The 26,880-nt window shown below is 33.7% G+C and overlaps 1 long non-coding RNA gene across 1 annotated transcript in view; it reads right to left on the bottom strand.

The window, feature by feature from the left end:
• Nucleotides 1–23: 23 nt before the first annotated feature.
• The window catches only part of LOC119635247, a 61,676-nt gene continuing 34,819 nt past the window's right edge, over nucleotides 24–26,880 (bottom strand). Inside the window, exon 2 of the long non-coding RNA XR_005247040.1 lies at nucleotides 24–98. This is a non-coding gene — a long non-coding RNA (uncharacterized LOC119635247). The remainder of the gene's footprint in view (nucleotides 99–26,880) is intronic.

Below are 26,880 nucleotides of genomic sequence, written 5' to 3' on the forward strand. Positions count from 1 at the left end.
TTTTTTTTTTTTGTTTTTTTTTTAATATTTTTTTATTCTTAATTTTGATATATCCGTCGCCTATTTTCTCACTTATGTTGATAGTAGCGCGACAATTGCTGCAACGAAAATGACAATGGCAAGAAAAAAAAAAAATCAATCATATTTTCAATGCAAATCAGATAAGAAATTCATTTCACTTTGTGATTAAAGAAATGAAGGGTGAATTGTTTTCGAGTTTTTGAAAATTAAAAATTTAAAAAGGAAAAAAGAAGCAATAACAAAGGCGGAGAGTTTTTATAAAGCTTGAAACGAATTTATTAAACTGTAAAATATGTAAAATATGTAAAATATTTAAAAGTTTATGTGGAAAAATATATGATTTTTGAAGTAAAAGCAAATATCTTATCCTACCAAGAAGAGAGAATATATTATAGAGGGTCACGGATCATCCTTAAGTACCCGACATAAAAACTAAGGCTTTATATGAACAGTGTTCGAAAAGGTAGTCCGATTCGAACCGATCAATAACTTTCCTCTTCGACCATAACACAAAGCTGGTGGCAGAAGTTCATGGATAGTTGCAGAAATTTAAAAAAAAAAACCATTTACTTCCTCTTCTTCTATAAACCATGCGAGTCGTGTTGTAAAAAAAGTAAATAGTAGACAGCATATATAACCGATTTTCAGTGCTGGAATATACCTTGAAATTGAAGAAAATAAGTCAAATACCGAGGTAAGCTTTAAAAGACTTAAACTTATCTTATTATATCAAGGATACGCAGAGTTTAAGTTAATTGGAATCGGAAGCAAAGATTCGCACTACTTGTGGGGGATTCAAATTCTGATTTTAAGAAGACGTTAACTTGTAATAACGTGCTCAGTAACACTTTGCAACATCATATAAAAAACTAAACCATTGCACTTACCCGTGCTTCTCGTACAAGAATGCTAGTTTGCCTATTTTCATAGAGTTTTACATAAACTAACTTTGATTTTCTTATACTCACCAACTTTGCCATAGAAAGTAAGAAAATAACATTCGACTGGGAGTAGTTAAGGCAGATATCCTCATTACAACGATGAACAAAGACTAAGAGACAGAATGCTGTATACTCTAAAGTGTCTCTGCAGATGCCTTCGGGGTGTTGCAAGCGTTTCCAAAAAAAAAAAAAACATACATCTATCCTTCGATATGTTTGAAAAAAAGTCACCACAACCACTAAGACTTTATCCGTCATCCGGATTTAAGTAAAAAAAATTGCATTCTTGGCATCAACCGGTTCGGTTAATTTTCGGATTCGACCGGAGGACTTTAGTAAAAAAAAATCGAAAGACGAAAATTAAAAAATGTTTTGATACCGAAACATGCAAGAAAACTAATATAGATATTGCGGCATGTATGGATAAATCTAGTAATCGAGTAAGCTACCATTCGGATTCTGTCTAATGAACCAAAATTGCTTACATCCATCGATCTTTAAGCGATCGTTTCAAGGCGTTGGCCTTAATTGAAGCAAATAGATAGAGGAAAACATAGTCTGTTTTAATAAGAGGATAGAGCGGCCAACATGTTTAAATTAAAGCACTTTAAAAATTTAGAAAATTTAGTCTAGTATACGCGCTGTAGCTATACCCCGCAATAAGTGCATTGCGACTTTCTACGAATTATATTAAATATGATGCCTTAAGGTATTTCGAATCAATATAGTGGAAATAAAATAAAGGGTCGTAAAAAACAGTCATGGGATCATGGGATGATAAATTCATTTAAAATGCGCAAATTTCCTCATACTCCTATCTTTATAAGTGTAGGGATGATTGTATGTTTCCCTTCTTTTTATATATATATATATATATATGTTTTTAATTATGGTTTATAGTTTTATTTTTGTAAGTTTGTACGTAGCAGGGCAACGTTTGGTAATTCTATATTTATTTGATACCGTTTTCCTTAATAAATATCGATTTGTTTTTTCTTGAGCTGTTTTCTTCCTAAAAATCTTAGCGTTGAAAGAAATAAAAAAACAAGAAAAAAATCCAAAAATAAATTAAACGCAAATATTCGAAAATGAACTGAAATCGGTTGAATGCAGCTTTAAGCTTCGTAAATGTATGTGTATAAATATATATGCACGCATACATATATGTGCCTATAGAGACACACTCGGTATTTGGTTTAATTCCTAGAATTTCAAGTTCTAAACCGAAATCAAATAACTGCCGACTTAGCCTCCAGCGTTAGGTTAAAGTAGTGGAAAGAAGGCCCATAAAAAGGAAAAAGAGAAAAAAAAAAAGCACAAAATTACACATACACATACACACACACACACACACACACACACACAAAGATTAAAGCGAAGCCATCAAAATTGTAGCAGTTGCATCGTCTTCGTTTGTTGTTGCTGTTGCTTTAATTTGTTAAATAGCCTTGACAAAAACATTCTTGCCTAGAGTTTATCTCCTTCCTTTTGTACGTATATCCTATCTCGCAAGCTATATTCCGGTTAAGAGGAATTCCCAGAAACTGCAGGTGATTTTTGCAATCGTATTTACTCTCTTTAAAAGCATCAGCAAAAGAATATAGCAAAACCATGTGTCGTTTGCTATTGCGTTTCCGCGAATTTGTTTAATCGTTAGAAAAATCAACCAAAAAGAAAGATGCAAACGTAAACAAGAACACAAAAACAAAGAAGCAAAAAAAAAAAATAAAAAAACAACTACTTTTAAGCTTTAAGTAGCTTGACTTGTTTAGAAGTCATCACTTGCTTGTTATGCTTTATTCCCTTAAAACAAACGCACATTCGTTTTTATAATTTTACGTGTTCACTGAATGTGCACTATATAACGATCATCGTGATGCCTGCCTTATCGTTTCTACTGGCAACGGTTGTTTCTGGTTTTTTTCTTTCTTTCTTTTTTGTTTTTTATTTTTTTTTTTTTGTTTTTGTCGGTTCTCTGCACAAATATCGGTTAAGCTTTATTTAGAATCATAATATATACACAAACAATCCGCTAAGGAATTCCTCAGAATTTTCGCAACAATAGTCTATATATTCATACCCGTGAATGCATGTGAATATGTTTGTATGTATGTATTTATGAAATAATAGCCTTAGGGCGCAGTAGTTTTGCATTATGGTATTAAGGTTTCTCATTTCTTTGACTTTGAAGAGGGTTACGTTTTCATTTTTTTTTTTTTTTTTTTTTTTTGTTACGTTTTACTTTCTGCAAAAGAGTTTTGGTATTTAAAGTACCGTTAGATGTGGAACGCCTACAAAATGCATGCACAAACCGAAAGAAGATAAAGAGAATGTAAATAATTATACATATATATTACGTGGACTGAAACATGGCATTAGTAAGGATTGTAATGATTTAGAAGCTACTTGAAGCAAAAATTTCTCTCCCTTCCTCTCTCTCTCTCTCTGTTTCTTCTCATGTTATAGAAAATTATAGAAAATTGTTTAACACATTTATGCAAGATGTAAAGATGATCGTTGAAAGGTGCGGCAATTGTGTCTGCGAGTCATCCGAAATGGTGTCTAAGGATCGTGTCTGCTAACGTTGTCTTGGTAATCTTACGTAAAACAAATGAACAGTCGGGGTAGATAAGAATGGCTTGCGGCTTCAGACCCCAGTGTGTACTTTAGTGAATGAATAGTCAGCAAATGTACGCAACCACTAGGGTGCAGCCACTCTTCACCTCTTTCCTTACTTCTTCCTATCCAAATGAAAAAGAATAATAACTAAGCGTTTTAAATACAATTGAATCGAAATTAAAGATATATCTCTCGCACAAGTTGAAGGTGTTAAGTTGATTTTTTAACATCCAACTTTTCTACACTTTCCAACAGTCGAGGTAAGAGGATAAAAATCTCTTTCATATGACGTTATCTTATTTAAAGAAACAAAAGTCAACGCAATCAAGAGAAGCAATCTTACGTATATATATACTGCTCTTATCAATTTTTTGCCTCATTTCCTCATTCTTCAAAAATTATATTCGGCTATGGCCACACTTTAGAAACAAAAGGGAACAAAAGGAAAAACATAAAGGCCACGATAGGTAAGAAAGTCACCATTTAAAGTCTCCAGAAAAGATAAAGTTTTGATACTCAATAGCATTGGTCCCGCTTTGGCCGATTTTCTTAATTTTGGTGCAGATATTATAGGATCACGCAGGGAGTTGTATGTGAAAATTTTTAATATTTATCCATGTTTTGTTACTTTTGAAAATAGAGCTCTTTTCAGTTTATAGTGTACTTTAGGTGTGTAATCTATTAAAAGTTTTGGCCCACTACAAATATTGTTGCCAAACTTCAGCTGAAGATCTGATTTTTGCGATCAGGACAACGTTTTCAACGTACAGATGTAGAATACATATAAGCAGGAATATATATACCTTAAAGGGTTTCTAAAAGTTTCTTTCGTGTGTTGCATAACAACCCGGATTTTTATTCGGGAAGAAAAATTTCCCTTGCAACTCCTACAAGAAATATCAAAAGACTTGATTAACTTTCTTACGCATCTTGCTATGCATTTCTCCATTTCGTGCAGGTACTGTAGCATTTCCCACAGAATATACCGCCCATTCCTCGGTGATGGGTATAAAATTGAAAATTGTATGAGTTATGTCACTTGTCTTCAAAAACCGTGTTTCGGGAAAAATGCAATTACATTGTCAAGTGTCCCATGCTGCCACATCATGAAATTGCAGCCTGTAGGTTCAACGCAAGAAAACAAGATGCACAGACGAACATACAAGGTGAGATCGATTCAAAAAATGAGTGTTTATCGATCAATGTAACGAAAGATGTGTCTTATCTCAAATCATTCTGGGCGTTGCGTACGGAGGCACAAGCCTAATACACTCTCGTGTCACAAGTGTTGTAGGGTACAGCAGTTAGAAGGCGGTGAATTTATGACTTTTATTTCCCTAAGGATGCTGGGAGAAATCTGAGAATTGAAATTTTCAAACGAAACCGTTTCCATTGCTCCCCCATGAATACCTGGGACAATACCTGCACATACATTGCATCAACAATAGACGTCAATCAGCTTCTTACTTTCATTGTTTACATATTATTATAAGCGTTGGCATTTTAAATTACATTATTTTTAAAATCACATTAAATGTAATTTTATTTCGGTGATTTAATGCTTTGTTGTTTCTCTCTGCCGTCTCTTATGAAACAATAATAAGCTGGAAATGACTGTTAAAAATAAATGTTAAAACATTCAAATATATATGTATATGTAGTTTAAAAGATCCTTGAAGCCATATGGCAAAAGGACAAAAAAAAATAAAAAATAAAAAATATAAAAAAATGTGAAAAAAAGCACAAGTAAAGACTTTTACTAAAAATAAAACAAAACATCTTTACAGATGTAATTCCATCTCAAAGCACATTACAGATGTTTGAGTTGTTCGCTCGCATTTCATAAGAATAGCATACAGATTACAGGGATATGAATATTTTCCCCCTTTTAATATGCATACTTTATAAAAAACAACAACACATAATGAAAGTGTACAGTGCATATAATCGCACAGTTGAACTCTGCAGGATACATTGAGGAAACCACATGGAAAATTGCATAAAATCATATGAGAAAAATTATGCATTTTTTTGTTTTTTTTTTGTTTTTATTGATATAAAAAGAGAATCTTACGGAATATAGACAACAGACGGTTTATTACAACAGTCAATAAATATTCAATATTAAATCATATAAGAGTAAAGTAATCGTATCGCGATGTGAAATATTATAGAATTTATGCAATAGCAGAGCTTTAAGTAAACTCGTTGCGATATTTATGGCAAGTGAGGTAAATCGGGTCACCTGATTATCATTCATTTATTACATATGATAGCTGCAAAAAGTAACTGGATTTGTAGATGACACTGACACATCTGTTTATAAAGAGAAAGAAAGACAAATGACAACACTCATGTGAATGGAATCTAATAAGAAGATCAAATCGGATAATTGTAACAGAATTGATTCTACAGTTTTCTCGAATTCTCGTTATGAACTTTCTTCAATGGGGAGCATGACATTTCAGTTATTTAATGACATTTTCTTATATTTATTTTATATTTTATGTTTTAATGTTGGATTGTTTAATCTTAACGAATACCATATATTTTCTAAGAATGTAGCGATTCGTGGACTTTTCATTTTGTGATATGCAGTTAGTTGGAAAGGTAATATTTTTGGAAAAATATATTTCCCTTTAAAGCATTGAATTGACGAAGGCACGGTTCAAGAAAATAGGTTTGTTTTTTCTAACTAAACGCGTCATTGGTAGGTAGCTATTGAACGAACATTCAAAAATGTGAAGATGAAATAAATATTTGACTTTGGCATAAGTTCTTTGTGGCCAACACTGGAGGGACAAACTACGATTCGTGGCGGAGCAAAGATGTGCCAAAACGCTTGAGTAAGAAGAGCTTAAAGCTTGACTATCTATAACTTGGCAATAGGTTTTGTCCGCAGTTAGGCTAGCGGTTGCGTTGAAAAAGGTTTTATTTTCTCTCTCGTAGTTTCTTACCATGGAAGAAATACGAACTAACTGAAACAGGGCCGGCAAGGTTGCGGAATACTTAGAAACGGTAATCGCCGAGGGCAAGGAGGAAGATGTATATGTTTTGGAGAGGCTAACGCGCGGTCGTAGGGAAGAAGGCTTTGTAGTCTAACTTAAAGCATCGTGAATGTCAGGACGCCCACTCAGGCAATTACCGCAAATGCATGGCAAAGTCCATGGTTCTGAGGAAAACCTAAGTGTGATAGCGCCGCGGATACTTCGTTAGTAATGGCGGTGAGTCCTGCCTGTTGGGCTGCTAGCTATTCGAAGGGTATCGTAGTGGCTTGGGTAATCCAAAAGTGTGGGAACTATGAATTATAAGGTGCAGGCAGACCTCAAACTCTTTTCAGTTCGAGCAGTAATGGAATCCATAGCTCATAGGGACTGTCTCCCTCCTTGAATTCGGAATCATTTTTTGTATTAATTGAATCTCATCTGTCTATGTCTGCTTGATTTCCGGCCATGCATTTTTGTCTTCACGCTCCATACCGCAATATATTTTGATAGAATTTAAAATGTTTTCCCACGAGGATAGACGCTCTTGAAAATGGTCCCATTATAGCCACCTTTTTTGACAATGGTTGACCTCTGAAGCCTCCTTTCAACAAATAAATACGTCCATCCTTCGATGATGATAACACATAGGTCAACAGTTCCATAATTAGGCAAAAAAAAAACAAACGTTTTTGCTTTTGGAAAATTCTACGTTGTTGATGAACATAATCTCCTTCAAGCGTGATGTAAACAGCCCTACGCTTCTGTAAAATTTCGATGCCATTTTATAGAATGATTCGTCAAGAGCTTTAAAATAAGGCTCAGTTCCCACCATGATCTTAGAGAATCTTGTTATGAAAGGCAAGTAATGACCGCTGAAACTAGATCAGGAGGATATGACAGCTGGCGGAGCAATACGAATATCATCTCATGTAATTTTGCCAGCATAACTGATCATCAGCAACGCATAGCTGTTTTTGCTCCATTATGTGTAAACATTGTATCCATCGAGAAAACAGCTTGTGTCCATATTTTTATGCAAAATCTTACATTCACAGATTTTGATGTCTTTCGTAAGCCACCTATCTGCTGCAACTTGATTTTTGGATAATGTTTAATGTAGTTTTTTTTTTTGTTTCCTGTGTTAATCACCACTTTTAGGAGTCGACTGCGTTCAGGGCCATGGACGTTCGTACAAGCTCCTTTAAAGTCTACAAGCTATCAACAAATTGTTGTCTTCAAGCGGGAAGACTTGTCATAACACTTTTCAAGCCAATGATAAATTTGAACGGATCATTATTTCACTATAAGGGTAAGGATCGAATTGACTTCGACAATAAGGATTTTTTGTTAGGGACGATACTTATGTGGACTGGTGTATTATTGGTGTAGGATACTTAACGGTAAACTCGTAGGAGCTGTAGGGTTTTTAAGGCTTGCTCTAAACTTTTTGAACCAGTTTTCTTTTTAAGAGTAAAAGCACAGATTCTTCGAAAGGCATTAAGAAGTTTTGCAATCCTAGAAGTCAAGTAACCTTTAAAATATACGACTTTGATTTTAAATCTAAAAGTCTACAATCTTTGGTATTGTAATGTAGAAAAATTTAATTTCTATAACTGCAAAGTTTTTTTTGTTAAGGTTTTAAAAGAAAAGGTTGAATGAAAATTTTTCATCAGTTCTGCTATTTCGTGTAGAAAATACGACAAATATCAGACTATATCAGCGCGTATTACGATTTACATACACGCATAGCGGGCTTCCCTTTGTACATTTTATGAAATAAATGAAATGTGTTAGTCCATATATCAGCGTTGCTGGTTGAGTGATTTGTGAAAATCAACTTTGGTTTTTCCTTTTACTACCAAAGGATTGCTACAAATAAAATGCGTTCAAGCTAACATCATTGGATTTGTTGGCTACATAAATATATATATATATTGGGTATATATATATATATATATATATATATATATATATATATGTATGTTAGCTATTGAACTCACTTGTATACATTTACATGTACGGATGATTACTGTACACAGTGATGTTCTTCTTGCTGTTCCTGTTGCTGTTGTTGTTATTATATGAAAATGAAAATTGCATGCGGGAGTATGTAATAATATTTAGACATTTTGCGACATTTGTTTGGTTGGCATTTTTCTTTCATTCTCTAACGAGCGAAACGCTGGTCTAACATAGGCGGCAGCTTTTTGTTGTTATTGTTAGTATTTTTTTTTTTTTTCCTATTTTAGAAAAAAATTTATATTTACGGAATTGTAAGTTATGCACTTGAATGATTTTTGTGATATGTATACGTTTCTTTACGTTTCGTCTCTTCTTTTTTTTTTTTTTTGTTTTTCGTAGTAAAACACGCAGTTAACGCGCCTCCTGTCTGTCTGTCTAGCCATATATTAAGTGTGAGTGACTGTGTGACGATGTCTATCACTCAAGTGCGAGAGTGTGCTCTACTAATTCAATCCGATCTCACACTTCGCAGCCATCATCCATTCAACCAACCAATCATTCCAGCTGTGTTTGTGTAAAAAAAACATTCATCTACCTATCGATTGCAAAATGATGTTCTTTTCCAATAGTATACGAATGTTGTTAATGCCGTAGTTGCCGTTGTTGCTGCTATTGTCGTTCTTATTGGACTAAAAATATTGGCTTTTTCAATTGCGAAGGGGTACGAGTCCACGTCACAATCCTTAATTGTGTAAAACGTTTTCAGTTTTACATTTCAATCTTAATTTAGTTTTAAAATAACGTTTACGTACTATGTTAACTGAATAAGCTAAACGTACACGTAAATGTACGTGTGTACGTGTATGCACGAGACGGAATTCGAAATGAGGAGAAGCGAAAAATTCTTCTTTAAATATGAATTTAAGGACAACAAATATTTATTGTAATCATTTTCTTGTTTACGCTCATCAATGAGAGGCGTGGAGATTATTATTATTAATTAGGAATAAAAACAATGCCATTTATTTGCTCTTTCACTTCTATGAGAGTGTTAAACAAATCGAAATTTATCATTTTTTTATGGCTTGTCCACTTGGTATTGCTACAATTTTTATACATTTTATGAAAAGTTTTCTTTTGAAATTTTTTTTTTGAAAAATAACAAAATTTTAATTAAGTAAACCTTTAGTGGCGTACGGAATATTGTGAAAAATTTTCGAAGGAACTCCTTTACGTTTCTGTTGATGGCAGACACAATAAGCTGCACACATACGTACACGAATTCGAAAACAATTTTATTGTTTCGCAACAAGAATTAAAAACAAATGCCAAACATTTGGCCATTATTCCAGGCAAAGAAAATACATACACACACACACACATATATACACTTATGTGCGTGTTATATATGTAAATATATATATATATATATATGTAAAAATTGTTACATTACAGCATGTCTGTTACCTTTTTGACATTTGATTGAGATTTGTTATCGGCCGCGTATGTATCATCAATGATACATGCGTCAAAGCTAACCAATCTACCAACAACAAGAAGAACAGCGGCGACAACGACAACAACAAGGCAAAGCAAAATAAAAGTATATATATTCCGCTTTTATACATCAACTATGCCTAGCCAAGCATCCAGTCATAGATATCAAGCTCAATAATTCCTCTACATATATACATACATACATACATAAATACATACATATATATATACATTGTTCTAACGCACAAAAAACCTTCTCCTACCTTTTGCTTTTTTCTCTCTAGTCTTCTCACTCTCCTCAACTCGGTACCGTATTGTATACGAACCTGACTGTAAAGTTCAATATAATTCTTTTAACAGTTTTTCTATACACATGCATATATACGTATATGTTGTTTTTTCGTAAGACCTTTTTCCTCACTAAAATGAAGAGAAACAGGAAAAAACAACAATAACAGCGACAAACATGAAAACAGCTGTTGTTGTAATCTATAGGTTTGCATTCTCTGCTTGTGGTAGCGAAAACTCGCATGAATGACATTTCTGTACATGTGTATATGTGTTCGCTCACTTTTCTCATACATTGTGCAGAAATATACGTTTGCATAAAACAATTTTTTTGTAATTTCATTTCATTTAATATTATGTGTACCCCAGCAGATAGGCAAACATATGCGCTTACATATAGTATAAAATAAAGAAAGAAAGGTATATGAGGAGAAATATGTCTTCTATGTTGCCATACTCACACACAGGAGCAGGCGGCACGCTCACGCTCGCACACATCGCATTTAAGTAGAGAACTGATAAGCGAGCCAAACACTCGTTTTAGTTGGGTGCAAAAAAAAAAAAATATAAATAAATAAATAAAACAACAACATATCCTGTCTGTTTACGCATACACCGATAAACTCATCTACGAGTTTTTTATATTTTGTAAGGAAAAAAGAAAAGCAACGAAACTGTTATTACATGTTGCAGTTATTCATAGTTAGCCACCATAGTGTTCTCGTAAATGTAGGAAAGTATGGAAATTTTTTGCTTTTATTTTTCGGAAAGAGGAGCATATAGAATGAAAATTGTTAACTACCGGTATTTCATTAACATTTTTACGGCAAATTTTTAATTCAATAATTGAAATGAACTTTGAGTGAATGATGAAAATAGCGCTTGCTTACAGAAAAAGTGATACAGGTTCGGGAGATTGTAATTTGTTCGCTGGTTTGAAGTCTCTACATAACACATATACAAAACATATTGATCTTATGACAGTTGGGTGTGACTCTTGCGAATTTCTTCATACAATTGATCAAAAGTCATACTTCTCCGTTTTTGCTTGACGAGTCAACGGTAATCGCTAAATGAAATTCGATGCTAAAGATTTACATTCTCTCTGTTTTATCTGTGCATCTCTTAAGTAGGACAACTACGTTCCATCTACTCTCTGATCTTTGACCGATGAATATAAATAAGGTTTTATTCAAAATTGTTTTGGTTTCGAATTTAAGAAAGCGTCGTTCGTCTTTCAATAGCGTTTCCCTATCCTATACTAAGGTAAGATGTCGGTAACATGTCATTTGCTTCCTACTACACCAATCACTTGTTCTTAGCTACTATCGACGTATTTCTGAAGCTAATCGGTGAAGCTTTTAGGTGACTTGATATAAGGCAGGATTGAAGTCATGATTAAAAATTTGCTTTAAATGACAGCGAATTAAGAGTCGTACGGTTCCTTGTCGGACGAGTTGCGGAGGAACACGACAATGGATGTGACACCACACAGGTGATTATCGAGACGGTGTTAGCGTATTCAAACTTCAATACAGTTTGATCCGGAGATGTTCCTAGTATAAGTTAAAGATCATTTTCTAGGTTACTTTTGCTGGAGACAGCCAGACATACGCGAAAATTAAAATCTTTTGCACAAAATCTCGCAAACCACTTGCTAACTGTTCCATAACTTATTACTTTTTCACCACACCTCAACTTAATCATGTCAGTTGCAAATTGTCTCTTATTAAAACAGGGTAACCTGCAATGCTACAAATATTGCTTGTAGACGTCCATCTCTATACAAACAATTCAGTTGAATCTCAAGGCTTACAAACATCAAAATCAGCTCTCCTATATACCTGCAACTTCGGGAGAATTGAACGCAACAGGTAGATTTTATAAACTGACAAATTTAAAAGTAGAAAAAGTTACTTTTAGATCCATTAGATCTCTACAACATTATGGCTTTGAGTACATTTTTGTTCTTCTAAAGTTCTCTGGACGTCGTTTCAATCACCCATACTTTACAGCTCTCTGGTAGTTGTTAACTTGAAAGATATTTATATCTTATGACATATAGTCCCTGGAGTTATGTTAATTATTATTAATCACAGATCCCGATGACTTAGTACAGTAAAAATCAATAGCATCTAATGTGCTGTATATGTATGTAAAGAAGTTATTGTGTTATATATAATTAACTTTCCAGGGCGTTTCAATTGCTTATTCATTGATCATTATTATTGGTGTAATCACATGAAGGCCTGATCTTTGAAATTCAAGCAAGAGCACGTATTCCAAATTGCGGTTTTTTAGCAAAACAATTATTAGATTAGATTATATTAGATTACAATGTCTTCCATAGGTGCAATAATAGAGTGAAATAATACAAAATGTTCTTAAACAATCTGAAGGAGACGAATGGAAAATTGAAGATAAAGAGAACAAAAAATTAAAATCGAATAAATGGATTAAAAAAGAAAAATAGAACAAAAAAGAAAGAGGAACCAAGACGCTAAGTTGACTAGTATGAAAGTATACGACAGCTTCACCTCCATCCCAATACTAAGCAACTAGTTAGTCGCATTATTAGCGGCGAAGGGTAAAAGCCTTCATTTGTAAGTGTGATAAGAGCATCGCAACGCTTTAGGCAGGGAATTATAAGCTCTTATAACTCTTACCTGAAAGAATTTGGCCAAAGAGGACGCTGCTCGAGAAATGAACGGAAGGTTATTATGAACATACCTCCTCAAAAAAAAGAGATTATAAAGCTCCTTCGGTCTCTGCCGCAAGATAATGTTGTTATCATTAACATGTGCGCATATCGTACATTGTTATGATTTGTGTAATTGTCACTGCTACATAAAGGACATGTTCCTTTTGCTTATAGATTGTTTACGTCACTCCTTACACGTACGTATGTAAAAGAACGTAAATGATAGCTTATTCTGCATATGCAAAAATATTAAACTCTCAAATTGTTTAAGGACTTTACTAAACGTTCTTTTGCATATGTGTGTATATAATATTGTTATGAAATTCGCTTTTACAAAGACACAGTCCGTATCACTGGATCGTGGATGAAATACACGTCAAAGTTCTTTGATTTACAATTATATTCCTTAACAATAGGATCATTTATGTACAGTTACATTCCTTAAATGTAGGATTATTCACAATTCATTTTGGCCGTACTCTCAACTTCTATGTTCTTGCCCGACTAACTCTCCCTTCCACAAATATTCTATTTATATACATTTTTGCAAGCATGTTACTACAGCTAAATTTACGGTTTTATTTCTAATCCCAGCCTGCTTTTCCTCTAATACTTTTAATCGGCCTGCACCTGCATGACGCGTCTGAAAATGTGTACTTAGCTTTTACCTGCCTGCTTTTCCGCTAATCGTTTTCATCGGCCTGCATGAGGCACCTGCGAATGCTCATTTGGTTTTTCCTTCCTTAGGGAATTTATTATTAGGGAAAATTACTTAGCTGAAATTAAATGGTTTTGAGATTTTTGTAACAAGATGAAAGTTCTTGCTTTCGATTTATATCCAATATGAAAATATTATAATAATTAATCCTTTTCTAAGGTTATAACATTCCCCTCTTTGGTGGACACTTTGTAATCACTTCGTTGATTTCTTAAATCCAATATAACCTCAGAATATCAAGCTTACAAATGGGTATATTGATATTATTTCATATCACATATAATATAAACATATGCAGGAAATCCTCTCTCAGGACCGGAGAGTATAAAAATGCTCGCTTTAAAAATGTCATGATAACACGTTCGCTAACGTGAATGCATCACAATGATGAAATGAATGCTATAACATACAAACTTAAAACCAATTTGGTTCAATAAATCCCTATGGTCATATAAAAAACGCACTTGGCGAAGTATTGGTTAACTGATTCTTCAGGTTTTTCCATATTATTTCACTTCTTCGCTGTGTATTTACAAATTTACTTAAGGGGTCATTAAACTCGCAAATTTCTGTACGCTAGAAAGGAAACAGATTCTCTCATTGACCCTTCTTCCCATGTTTCCTCGCATATGAATGCTGTAGCATTTATATCAAGCCATTTGAAACGCTTGATCTATATATCGTTGTCGTCTATATATATCGTTGCTTACGTGCTAAGCGATAGACGCCCGTATTTAGCAAATCATATTTTCCTGCGATCAGATAGCATTTCATCGACGATTGCAATAAAAGCCATATACCTACATACATGTGGATATCATATATCTCTTCTTTTTAGAAATTCGTATCAACTTTGGAGATTTTAAATAATAACAATTATAAATATAATTTGGTATATGTATATATATATTATATACCAAAATAATTAGACCTTCAAATTGTCTGGCAAGAGTGACAAGAAAAACAATGCTGGCTAAGTTCTACTTAAAGCTGTCGGGTCACAATTATTGTAGCCAATGGACAGATAGACGGACAGTCCGAAATATTTAAATCGATTCCACTAATTATGCTAATTTAAATTGTCTGCACTCATAGAATCCGCTATTCACTTCGCGGAGATTAAGCCTTAAAATTTGTAATTTTCCTCAATGAATGACTTTTAAGCGTAAAGCATTCCATTAATGTTTAAAGAAATTTAACAGTTGCTTTAAATTAGACGAACAAAAAAATAAAAAAATATATATATATATATATATATATATATAAAAAATAAGAAAAAAAACTTTCTCCCAACTTTTTTATACACATCCTCTATAAAATACAAAAAAAAAAACAAGAAAAATAAAAGTGAACGAGAAAAATAACAGCTAATGAACTCTATAACAATGGCATTACACAGTTCGGTTAAAAAGTGAAGGAGAATAAGTGAAAATAAAAGATCTCGTTAGCAAAAGCAACAGAATGAAAAGTAAGTAAGAGAAAGTAAAAATTGTACTCTCAATGAATTTTATTGCAAGAATGCCTAAAAAACATGCAATTAAGTCGTTAATACTTCATCGATTTAATACCCAAAACCAATTTTATTTTTCTCTTTTTTTTAAATAATTTTTTTTTTTTTACAATTTGGTAAAATAACCTGGAGCAGAGGCCAGGCCAGGCGAAAATGTAGCCCTTTCTGACAAAAGGATTAAAGCATTAACGCGTGCGGACACCCAGGATGAGCTAAATCAACGAAGCTTGACGACGATGACTACGATATTGATGATTATAATGATAATGATGATGATGATGATGATGATGATGATGATGATGACAATGATATGATGGTGGCGGGCAGGTTGTTGGTTTGGTGTTAGCGTTAGTGTTGTTGTGTTAGCATTGAGTTGAGAGCGTATGTTGTTTAAAGTTTAGGTTTTATTTACTTCCTTTTAGGCCAATGTTTACAATTGTAAAAATGATACTTAAAATTCGCCATATCATCAACGTACATCAACATCAAACATTAAATAACTGTTTTGTTTGTTTATATTTCAGTTTTTGTTTTTTGTTTTTTGGTTCATCATTAGAAGGAAACGGAAATGGTTATAACAAATGCGGTATTTTCAAATATTTATTTGATTGCAGACATTTGATTAGTTTGTATGTAACGATATGCAATTTTGTTATTTAACTTAAAGACTTTTTTTTCTCGTTTGGCTCTTTCATTTCACTTATATTTGCCAGACAAACACGCACTAATGGAATATATGAAAAATTTCGGGCAAGAAGCAAATACACACCTCCATGGAAATGACAAGAGCCACCTCTCCGCAGTCAGAATGGTTATGGTTATCGAACTAATATTGCGAGTAACAGGCAAAGTTAAGAAGAATGAGCGATAAAAGCAATGTTGTTGATTAAAAACGTAAACATCAAATGCTTCTCCACTCATACAAATGGCAACAGAATTTGAGAATTTATACTTCCTTTTTGTTTTTGTTGTGTTTTTCTTGGTCTTTCATTAAACACACACACACACACAACTGTTCGCAATATGTTCGTAGTTGGTTCAAATATCTGAGAATATGAAGAGTTTGACTTTAAACAGTTCGAGCTTCTAAACTGCTATAATGAAAACATCAACTGCAACAACAACAACAATAACAACAAGAGACCTTCACATGTAATGAAATCATAACTGATTTATATTATGCAGAGGTTTTTCTTTCTTTTGGATTTTGGTTTTTTTTTTTCTTTTTGTTTTTCATCAATGAAAGTCTATCTAGGTAAAGCCTTCTTCTCTTTCCGCAGCTTCAATCGTATTTATTGTTTAAAAAGTTGTATTAATATGCACGCACATACACATATTGAACTAACGATCAAAACGGCTATTGTTTTTTTTTTCTTTTTTTTCCTATTTAGTGAACATTCGCTAAAGCTTTTTACGTTTTTTTTTCATTTGCAAGTAAATGTAGATATTTTCGCTTAGGTATGTAAAGATAAGGTGTACAGTGGCAACTGGCCTTTTGTGAATGCTTACATGCATGCATACATACATGCGTTTGTCGTCGACTGGGCATGAATGTTTTGTCAGTTATTACAGGTAGAAAAACCAATCAAGACCATCAATAAAAGGCACGTCAATCAACAGCCAGCCAGTCAGTCCTGCGAAAATCCTTTTCATATATTTCATTTCATAACCAGCAGTTTTTGAAAACAAACAGAAAGCAAACAAAAAAAAAAAAAAACCCTTTCTTTTACAAGAGATTTGATTGTTACAAATTCCCTACACAGTCATACTCGCTCTATCACGCACTTATACCGCTTTATATGTAGGCATATTCCTGCGCTTGTATATAAGTGCACGCATCTATCTTCGCACACATATGCTTGTTAAAGTTTCGTCGTTATGCCAACTTCCGTCAGAATTTTTTTTTCCACAAATGTTTGCTGGTCTCTATAGATTTTTATCAGGAGAGGTTAGGGAGGTTAACTTTCTCTATAGTTCTAGCATCTGGCCGGTATTGTTTTTATTACACTTTTTTTTCCTGAGCATATGCTTGCCATGTCAAACTGTGCGTCAATTTTTGCGTTTAAATAATATTTCCGTTTTGGAATTTTTCTTTCTCTCCTCTCCTCTCCTCATTTCTTTTGTTTATTTTTTTTTTTTTTTTATTACCGCTACAACTTTAATCATCAATCGCTTGATGTCTGCCGAATATTCATTGAAAAACTGTTAGCATATTCAAGACGTATTGAAAATTCATTGTGTAAATGGAAATATATCGTTTCAAAACTACAACTAACAAAACTTTAACGTTAGGCGCAATTAAAACTTTAACCGATTATATATGCCTAAAACCATTGGTTTTTGTGTACATGCAGATGATTTGAAACGGACTAGTGGGCCCGAGGTAAACTTGATACGAGCGAAATGCTTATCGATATTGAGAACAGAACTTTCCATTGTCTGACAACAAGAAGAAGTACATCCAATTACGAGACACCCTGTGTTTTATAAAAAATTTCATTAATTCAAAAAATTTGTAAAGCAGTGGATTGTCAGGGAAAGAGTTTCTTTTGAATTGGGTGAGAAATTGAAAAATTTTTGCCTGTTTTTCAGTTTATACCCCAAATTTTCATGTCTTGGAGAGGGCTATGTTTATGAATATATGAAGCCTCTGAAGGGTATTGTTACATATAACAACCAGAAGGAAGACTCTATTAGAATAGTATTGTTTAATAACAGGCGGCAAAAAGTTACTGAGAATGGAATATCTCTAGAAAATGAAACACAGTATAGTACCAAAAGCAACGCAAAGGTAGTCCTAAAAGCAAGTCTCCGGAAAAAAAAAAACAAAGTTCCTTGAATATTCCATACTTCGCTAGCTGTGTCGGCTTGGGAGTGGACGCAAATATCACGTAACGTGTATTGTTTTCGGTACACGACGACAAAATTTAGTAAATATCTAAATATTTTTTAGTAAATGCTTTTCTTTGGCTCATGGGAAAAAATTAAAAAAAAAAAAAATTGTTATAATTTCCTATACTCATCTCCATGCACCTGGTTATAAGCAGATATTATTGTTTTCGGTCCCCGTAACAAATTTTATAACTTTTTGCGTTTATGAGAGGAAAGGTATATATTTTTCATCTGCGGATCTATGCCCGCATATGAGTAGATGCTATCTTCACGTCATGTGTACTGTTGTCCTTTTTTGGATTTATGAGGGAAGGGATGTTCGTGTGACGTTATCGGTGCACGTGTCAAATAATGGCGTAAATCTGATTAGATCGCAATTAGTTGTAATAACAATTGATTTCTAGATCACAATATCTTACGTTAAAAAACTGAGCTGGCTATTGGAATTTTATTTTAGCGTGCACTGATAAGGGTACACCAGCCATAGACAGATATATTAATCTAATCTCATATGACGTTATATGTCAAAACGGTGCAAGACACAACACAAAATTTTTTCATCACGTTATTATGCGAAATACTTATTTGCCATCCCAATAAATGCAGTATGTAAATACAATAATGCACTTATTACAAGGGTTGTTTGGAAATTCTTAAAATTCTATTTTAACTAGATATGCCTCCTTTTCTCGCAATCAAACTCAATGGGAGTTAGAAATAGAACAATAGATAAATAAATCAAAAACAGTTTCATCACAACCGGTATTTATGAATAAACAAAACCGCATCAAACAATAACATAACTACTATTAAAATGTCTCTACAAAATCACTAACAAACAAAGGAGGTTACAACTTACAAACTACAAAAACAATATAGGAATACCTCAACCCTTTTAAATTATGCAGTAGCATAACTTTAGAGAAATAATGCATACAATATGCCTTTGGACCTATATTCGTTTCCATAAGTTGGTGAGATTGAGAAGTACACAGCACGTGCTCAATGTCAGAGTTTCGGTCGGCCTGTGAAAGTGAAAAATTCTCTTTAAGGCAATGTGAAGAGTTTTTAAGAAAATAGTTATTAATATAAAAGCACGTGAGTTAACATAACTACCCTTTGCTGGTGTTGCCATCAATGCTTGTAAATAACAATTGTTAAGAAGAGCTCTAATGAATTGTAACTTTTGTATTTCAGGCAGACGGACAGACGGTTTAATTTTAAGCAGTTACAATGAAAAACATTAATGCGCATAGGGAGCTGATAGAAGATTTAAACAAGTAGATACGATGAAATATATAAAATGGTTTAGATCTGTGTTACAGCTAAAGGTTAGGGTTGTAAATACGTTTTCATTACTACTAGTCGTAACCGAGAACAAGTGAGAAGGAGCATTAGTTGTTTCGTAAGAGATATAAATGCACATTTTGATAAGAATGAAATGCTACAACTTCTCGCCCATCTGCCCCTCTTTAAATGTTAAAAATTTCTGCATATATTTACTCTTTAATTTATGTAAATTACCCTTGAAAATGGGCTTGAACGTGGGCTTTGTGACCGAGACAGAGTGCACTTAAAACGAAGTGAAGACATTACAGTCGGGCAAGGCCGACGATGGAATGTCCTACATCACTATGCCTAGTATAATTATTCATTAATTTTCGGGGTAAAACACTATTAATTATAACTTATTTCCATGTAAAGAAAACAAGACGGGGCCCTCTGCCTGCCTGCGAACTGCTATGGTTCAAATTTACCTTCTTAAAGATTTTCTTAGTCATGATCTATTTTTGTCATAAACACTACAAATCGGACTTTGCTCCTTACTTCTAATAAAATCCTACGTAATGGTAACCGAAAGATAGACGTTCTAGGTCCAATTTTGACGCAGTTTAGTTTTGCATCAAACGACGATCAAGGATGAATTTTTGTTATAAAACAATTTAAATCTTTTTCCGTACAAAAAGTTATTTATCGTGGGAACTTTTGTAAGGGGTTGGGTCCAAAAAATAGGTTTACGTGGTCCGAATTTGATATGGTTAACGTTGAAGGTCGCAATTTTGTTCCCTTCAAAACAAAGCTTCTTATATCGAAAGGTAATAAAAATGGTCCAATTTAATCCACATGGCTCGCCCGCGCTTAGCTCGAGCATTCCATTGTACGCACAACTCTAGAGAAGAGAAGTTGATTATGAATCGATCGATGTAATAAAAGATGTGCCTATATTAAACACTTTTGGCTGTTACCCGCACACGCACAATCTTAAGGTATGTTGTACAACAAGTGAGGCAGGGTAAGGAAAATAAACTTTTGTTATAAACAACTTGGAAACTGCACTAAATACCAATCTCATACTTAAGACGGACCATATGAAATTTGCGAAAAAATGTAAAAAATGCTTCGGTCGGCCCGTAGGTCCACTAATCGCCGGAACTAGAAACTGATTGAATGGCTACGTGAATTGAAACTTCCTGAAAGCTCAGCAATCTTTACACAACTGAATATCAAATGTCGGGTGTTGATTTGCCGTCCGCCAACCACGCATGAAAAAAGATATTTTCGTGAGTTCATAGGAGAAGTTTAAATGAAAAGTTCATCTTATTTTTTGCTCACACTATTATCCTCTTGATCAATTTATGAATTTATTGAAAATTTAAGCTGGAAAACACTTGGCTTATACCTTAAACAGGCGTCCACAAATTCACGCATATTTGCTAAGGAGAAACTATTCAAAAACAAAATGCAATTTTTCTTCTTCTCCTTTTTAGTCCTTTAAAGCAGTTACCCTAAAAGCATCAATTACATTAGTTGAACTAAATTTCACTGCAAAGAATGTGGTGTGAAAAATAAATATTACTTTCCCCACGGGTCAATAATTTATATTTTATGTACATGTTACTGAAATACGAGAATATATTGGTGCCTGAAGGCAAGACAGACGCGCTAACTGAACATGCAAAAATTTCACAAAGACTTTCAAGTTCATGGTACATACATAGGAATGATCTTTTTTAATCAAAATCATTTATTAACACACTTTAAGCTTAAGATGCTATTTTTTTGTTTATGCTGAAAATCTGCTCGTTTTCAACTATTATGATTACTGTTGCACTGGAGGTGGTTGTTTATACACGCTGAAAAGTGCATAAACTGGAAACTTTTTTGCTTTCTGCTAAGTTAAGCACAGCTAGCACCGTTAGCAATGATACACATCAGGGATGTTTTCCTTGCATTTTTATTCTGTTCAATTTTTCATTTTTTGGGACACGCAATTTTAAAAACAACAAATTTTTTCTAACATAGGAATTGTTCCTGGCAAGCAGAAGAAAAATGAATGATTTTATTAAACATGAATATCAAATCACGTAAAGAAGTTATATTCGCCTTGTGGCGAATCCGGTATAACGACTACTCTAAATATCAATCATTATTGGGGCGGCAGTGCGCGAATTTCCTCGTTTATGAATTGTGTTGAGTTTTAAGGTGACTTGTGCAGCAGCTTTGAAGTTGTTGTAAAGTAATTTGACTCTTGTTGGAAAAATAATATAATACGCGTTTGTAAAGGTGTTACTGTAACTCCTCTTTTCTGTGATGATTCATTGTGCGTGCGTTTTGCCTAAGCAGATGATGTTAAACTTACCATATTCATTAACCAATCATAGGAAGAATAATACGTTCCATTGCCGATTGATATTCAGATATCATCTTCTCTCAAATTCTAATTTTTTTTTTCATCTTTTTCAAACAAGTTGAGTGTTTTTGATAATAATCGAGAGGTCACGTGTTTTTGCCCCACATGCACACATTTTTAAAAAAGTAATTGATTGATCCGTTTGCCATGCCAACAGCATCATCAAGGCCCACAATTGTTAATCGATTTTTGAGCATCGAATGTTTGATTTAATTGACGTGACTTTTATCGGTACTGAGCGCTTTTCCTCTCCAGTCGGCTTTCGGTCTTCTTTGAAATGTCTATATCACTTGTCTGCCCATCAAAGTCTCTCTGCAACTTCCTAAAAGACCTTGCATAAGCAATTCCATTTCGCAAACAAGCTTTGATGGAACTTCTTTATTCAACAAAATCGGAAAAAATACTTCTTTTGTTGTGCAAACCCAAAAAACATTAATATTTTATGACGTTTATGATGGGAAATTTGACAAAGAATTTTTACAGTAAAAAAAAATTTTTCTGATGTTCGATACATATTGATATTGGTTTTACTTTTTGAACACATTATTATGTATTTGGTTAAAGCATCCGCAACATCCGAAAAGAAACTTCAGACAGATTGCAATTCTGAAACGAAACATGTCCATTTGTTCAGCTGTTCTTCTGTCTAATGTCTACGGTATAAATAATTTCCCTGTTGTCGAAATTAAAATAACGAGCTCAAATTTGCCAAAAGCATTGAAAATTCTTTCAGCCAAGTCGGTATTGAAAACGGGTCAAATTGATCAAAAGACACTTGGTCTGTTTTTGATAGCAAAGAAATTGTTTTTTTCTTCCTCACACAACAGGAAACGTACCGGCAAAGTGTATCACACAGGACATATACATCAATAGAACACATCGGCCACAGTCGTCCAATATTAGAGAATATCGTGACTTCATTTTTCCTTTTTGTTTGGAGGGGGTTTTTATGATATAAGTGGTGGGTATTGAAGATAGATATAGACTGAGTAGAAGTTTCCTGCTTGTTGTTACCTCGATATTTCGAGGTTTCTGTCTTCTTCTTCAATCTGAGCTATCGCTATGGGTAAGTGGCATGAAGTTAATTTCATCTACAATTTAATGTTAAGCATTTGCTTAATCAATGATATTCTGTGAAAATTTTCTCTCTTTCTTTCGCATATAATTTTAGTATTTGAAGATAGATTTGGATTTATCCTGACAACTAATTGACTTTTAATTGGCATATTTGAATAGTGTAAAAAATCCAGCACGATCCGCGCAGCGAGGATTTGTTTTCAGTTTTCGAATGAATATTGTACAAATAAAACTATATATAATTCACAATAGGAAATGATCTAATTTATATATTAAATTAATTATTTTCAATTTAAAAATATTTGCAATAAATTGATGCAACAGAGAGAGAGAACAAGTTGAGACTCATAAATTAAGTCTCAGAGAGTGAATGAATTTGCAATTATTTTCATTCTCTAGCTCTTAAAATAAATTTTATATATTTACAAGCACTGTACACACGCAATAACAAAATTAAATGCAATTTAACGAGAGAGAGGATAATAAATTTTGTTTTCTCTTTTTTGCTATTGTAGGAGCAATATTTAGCAGGTTTTTGCAGTTTACGCTTGCATTTGCTTATTTTCTATATGCATTCATTCTCTCCGAATTGCATTTGCAAAGTGTAAAGCTTTCTGTGATTGGTTTAATGCATTCGTGTTTACGCAAAAACTAGCAAATTAAATTAAATCTTTTATCCGATCTTAACACGAAGTTATTATTTAATGCATTGCATTCGTTGGTTTCGGCGAACAAATTTTGCATGCAAATCAACGAACACTTACGATCTTGTTTGCGCTCTCTCTGCTTTTACTTTGCATTTTTCTTTGAGTTTTGCCTTCATTTTTTTTTGTTTCTTAAAACACTACAGTGCAGTAACTGCAGTAGTAAATACGGAGAGTGAACGAAAGAATGACATCTTAAAATACATTGAAATTGTCTTTGCAATATATTTACAAGTGAAAGAAATAATTAAATTCGTTTAAACAAAGCATTCGCATAGCAATGCATGTAGAAATTGTTAAAGTAATTAAAAAAAAAAAAAAGTTATCAATCAGTGATTAAACATGTAGTTGAATAATCGTCAGATTTCTGCATTGATGGGGTTAAATTCTTGTTAGCCTTGTCCTTCTAACTTTCTCTTCATAAAACACACGTTTAATTTTATGATAACAGGTCAGTCATGTTCATACGATAGATTCGGTATGTGCATGTGTGTGCATGTGTATGCATGGATGTGTTTATGTATGTATATACAAATCCATGCGAGGCACTCTAATAGTCATTAAACTTTTGTTATGCATTCATTTTATGCATTCATTTTGTATTCGCATGCACTTACATGGAAACTAATTAACGTTGTAAGTGTTCTGATTGTGCCGAAAGAGACTCTATTGTCTTACTGATCTTCTTTACAATACTTTTTCAAGCAAGGCGATACGGCTCGTTCAGACTTAGGGTGAAATGGCTTATGGTGAAAAACCACAGCAAGCAAAAGCTTTGTTCGTGTTGGCCAAGGGAATTTCGATGTGAAACACGTTCTGCGCATTTGTCGAAACTATGGTCAAGTTATCCACTCACTGTAATACCAAATGTGCTTCGTCATTATTAAGTACGACTATCAGGGCAGCACCGCAAATACTTCGGCGGAAACGAGGTGTGAGACCTGGCTGCTGGGTGCGACGCTTCGAGAATTACTCGCGGTAGATGTGCTCACTGAAATGCGCGATGAAAAGTGGGTCACATGCGATAACAATTTACGAAAAAGGTAGTGATTGAAAATGGGCGAAGCCTAAGCAGAAAATTAATTCTGTAAACTTACGTTCAAAAACGCTCAAGGAAATTACTTTATACAGTTTTTCGCTTAAAGATTCCAGAAATTCGACGGATATGTAGTAAAAGTTTTACTAGAAGAAATGCAAACGAGATGATGTTGAAACCGCGCCACGGTCTTTTACTTCTAACTAGAACTAAGAGAAAAGCTTTCCATATCTTTTAAACATGTTCATTCGGTTCATGCAGCATATGGGGGAATACACAAGACCGCAAAATTAAGCTAGAAAGCTCTAACTGTTCATATATGTACTCCTGGCTGAATATGAATGATGAAAGTGCAAAATGCTTGGGGTCAGCGCTAAGCTATCAAAATAATATTTTGAGTAACTTAGAAATCTGAACCATATATCATTAGATAATTTCACGATTTGACAAAATCTACGCATCCAGTTTTATTTTGAAATTAAAGTCTGAATTAATTTCATTTTTATTTTTTCTTCAATTTTTTTCCCATTTTTGTGTGTAACGAACTTGTTTTATTGCACTCTTCAAAGGCATTATATGCCTACTGTCCAAGAATAACTTTATTACATGTGCTTTGCATTCTATAAAAGAAAAAAATCGATATTTCCTTCATCACCAAGTTAGACGTATACACACATTTTAGTGGTTCCATTCGGGACTGAGTAAAATAATTTTTTCATATATAGGTGTTTGAAACTTCACTTCTATAAAATTGAATAAAGTCATGTGAATCCTTTTGAGATTAAATTAAAAATTTTCCTAAATCAAGTCAATTTCAAACCGATGTAAATGGGAAACCCTACGCTTTTCTTATAAATAAAGTAAAATGCGTAAAGTTTGTATACTTTGTTTATTTATTTGCTTTATGCAGGTCGGTGTAGAGCTTTTTGTATATACATGCACACATGTATATATAATAAAATGCGTAAGGTTTTGTTTGCTTTGTTTATTTGCTTTATGGAGGCCTAAGGGATGTACGGTAAAGTGCCTGCGTGTTGAATAAACAGCGTTCTGTGTGCAAAAATGTCATTTCATGCATGAAAGGGAGGCGTTGTTCTATTCCGTTTTGGGATTTCTTATTTTATTCATTTATATTCACTAACTACATGAGATTGTTAAAAAGAAATTTATTTTAAAGTATATAAGAAATGCATATACAAACAAACGCATGCATACACTTCTTTATTTATTTACTTATTTATTTCAATGCGTATGCGTACGTGCAAACATTCAACGTAGGCACTGGTATAACAGAGATGAAAGCAAAAGTAAATATAACCTTTTAAATATATTTAAGGAAAACTTATTGCATTTAGAACAATGGATGCAAAGTACGGAACATTTGAAAGCTGTAAGAGGAAATTCAAATTTGTAAGCACTTCGTAAGGTTGTGAGAATCAAAGTTGATGCTCATTTTGGTGTCACACTTACAGGAGGAGTTATTTCAGCCTTGTTCAGCCTATAAGTTAGCGACGACCGACTGTACTAAATGGCAAGACTAAAGTGTCCTCCTTCGAAGTTACCTGATCTAATTTCGGATGAGAGGCTTGCGAATAGCTGTCGCATTGGCGAATAGATAGGTCGGTCTTCGCGTGTTCAGATCACTTGATCGTAGCTATAGTGAATACCTAGTCAGTAAAGCCGTGACACTTACCACTAGGTTCAGGCCATGCCCTATATATTTCCCTCTTTCCCCACTTCCTTCCGGGTGTCACAGTGTTACACATGCACAAAAGTACTCTAAGTGATTTTATCAAAACACAAAATAGAATGGTCTTAAGAGGACCTCCGGTATCAGTTTGGATAGGCGAAGTCGTCTTTCCACAGTGGTAGATAACGCTTAAGCGAACGTTAAGACAGTGATCGTTGGCATTAAGTTACTGGGAAGGAGAATAGTTAATATTAGACACTGAACAAAATATATCCGTAATCTTGCCCAGAAAATTAGAAACTCACGGTACTCAAAAAATAATTCGTCTGAAAAAATGGTTTCCAAGGTGACGATAATCCTAAACGTTAAATGTAAATCTGAACCCACATAAGTAAGACAGAAGCATCAAGAAGATCCATCATACCGGTGTGGTCCCGTCAAGGGACATTTCATAAAGAGAAATGCAATATATCTTGAGAAAGAAATCCCGGCAGCCACTAGGGTAATCCCAGCAGCATACTCGTGATTTTGTTCTTTACAGTCGTC

Source organism: Glossina fuscipes, unplaced genomic scaffold (assembly GCF_014805625.2).
Source record: "Glossina fuscipes isolate IAEA_lab_2018 unplaced genomic scaffold, Yale_Gfus_2 26, whole genome shotgun sequence".
Classification (NCBI taxonomy): Eukaryota; Metazoa; Arthropoda; class Insecta; order Diptera; family Glossinidae; genus Glossina; species Glossina fuscipes.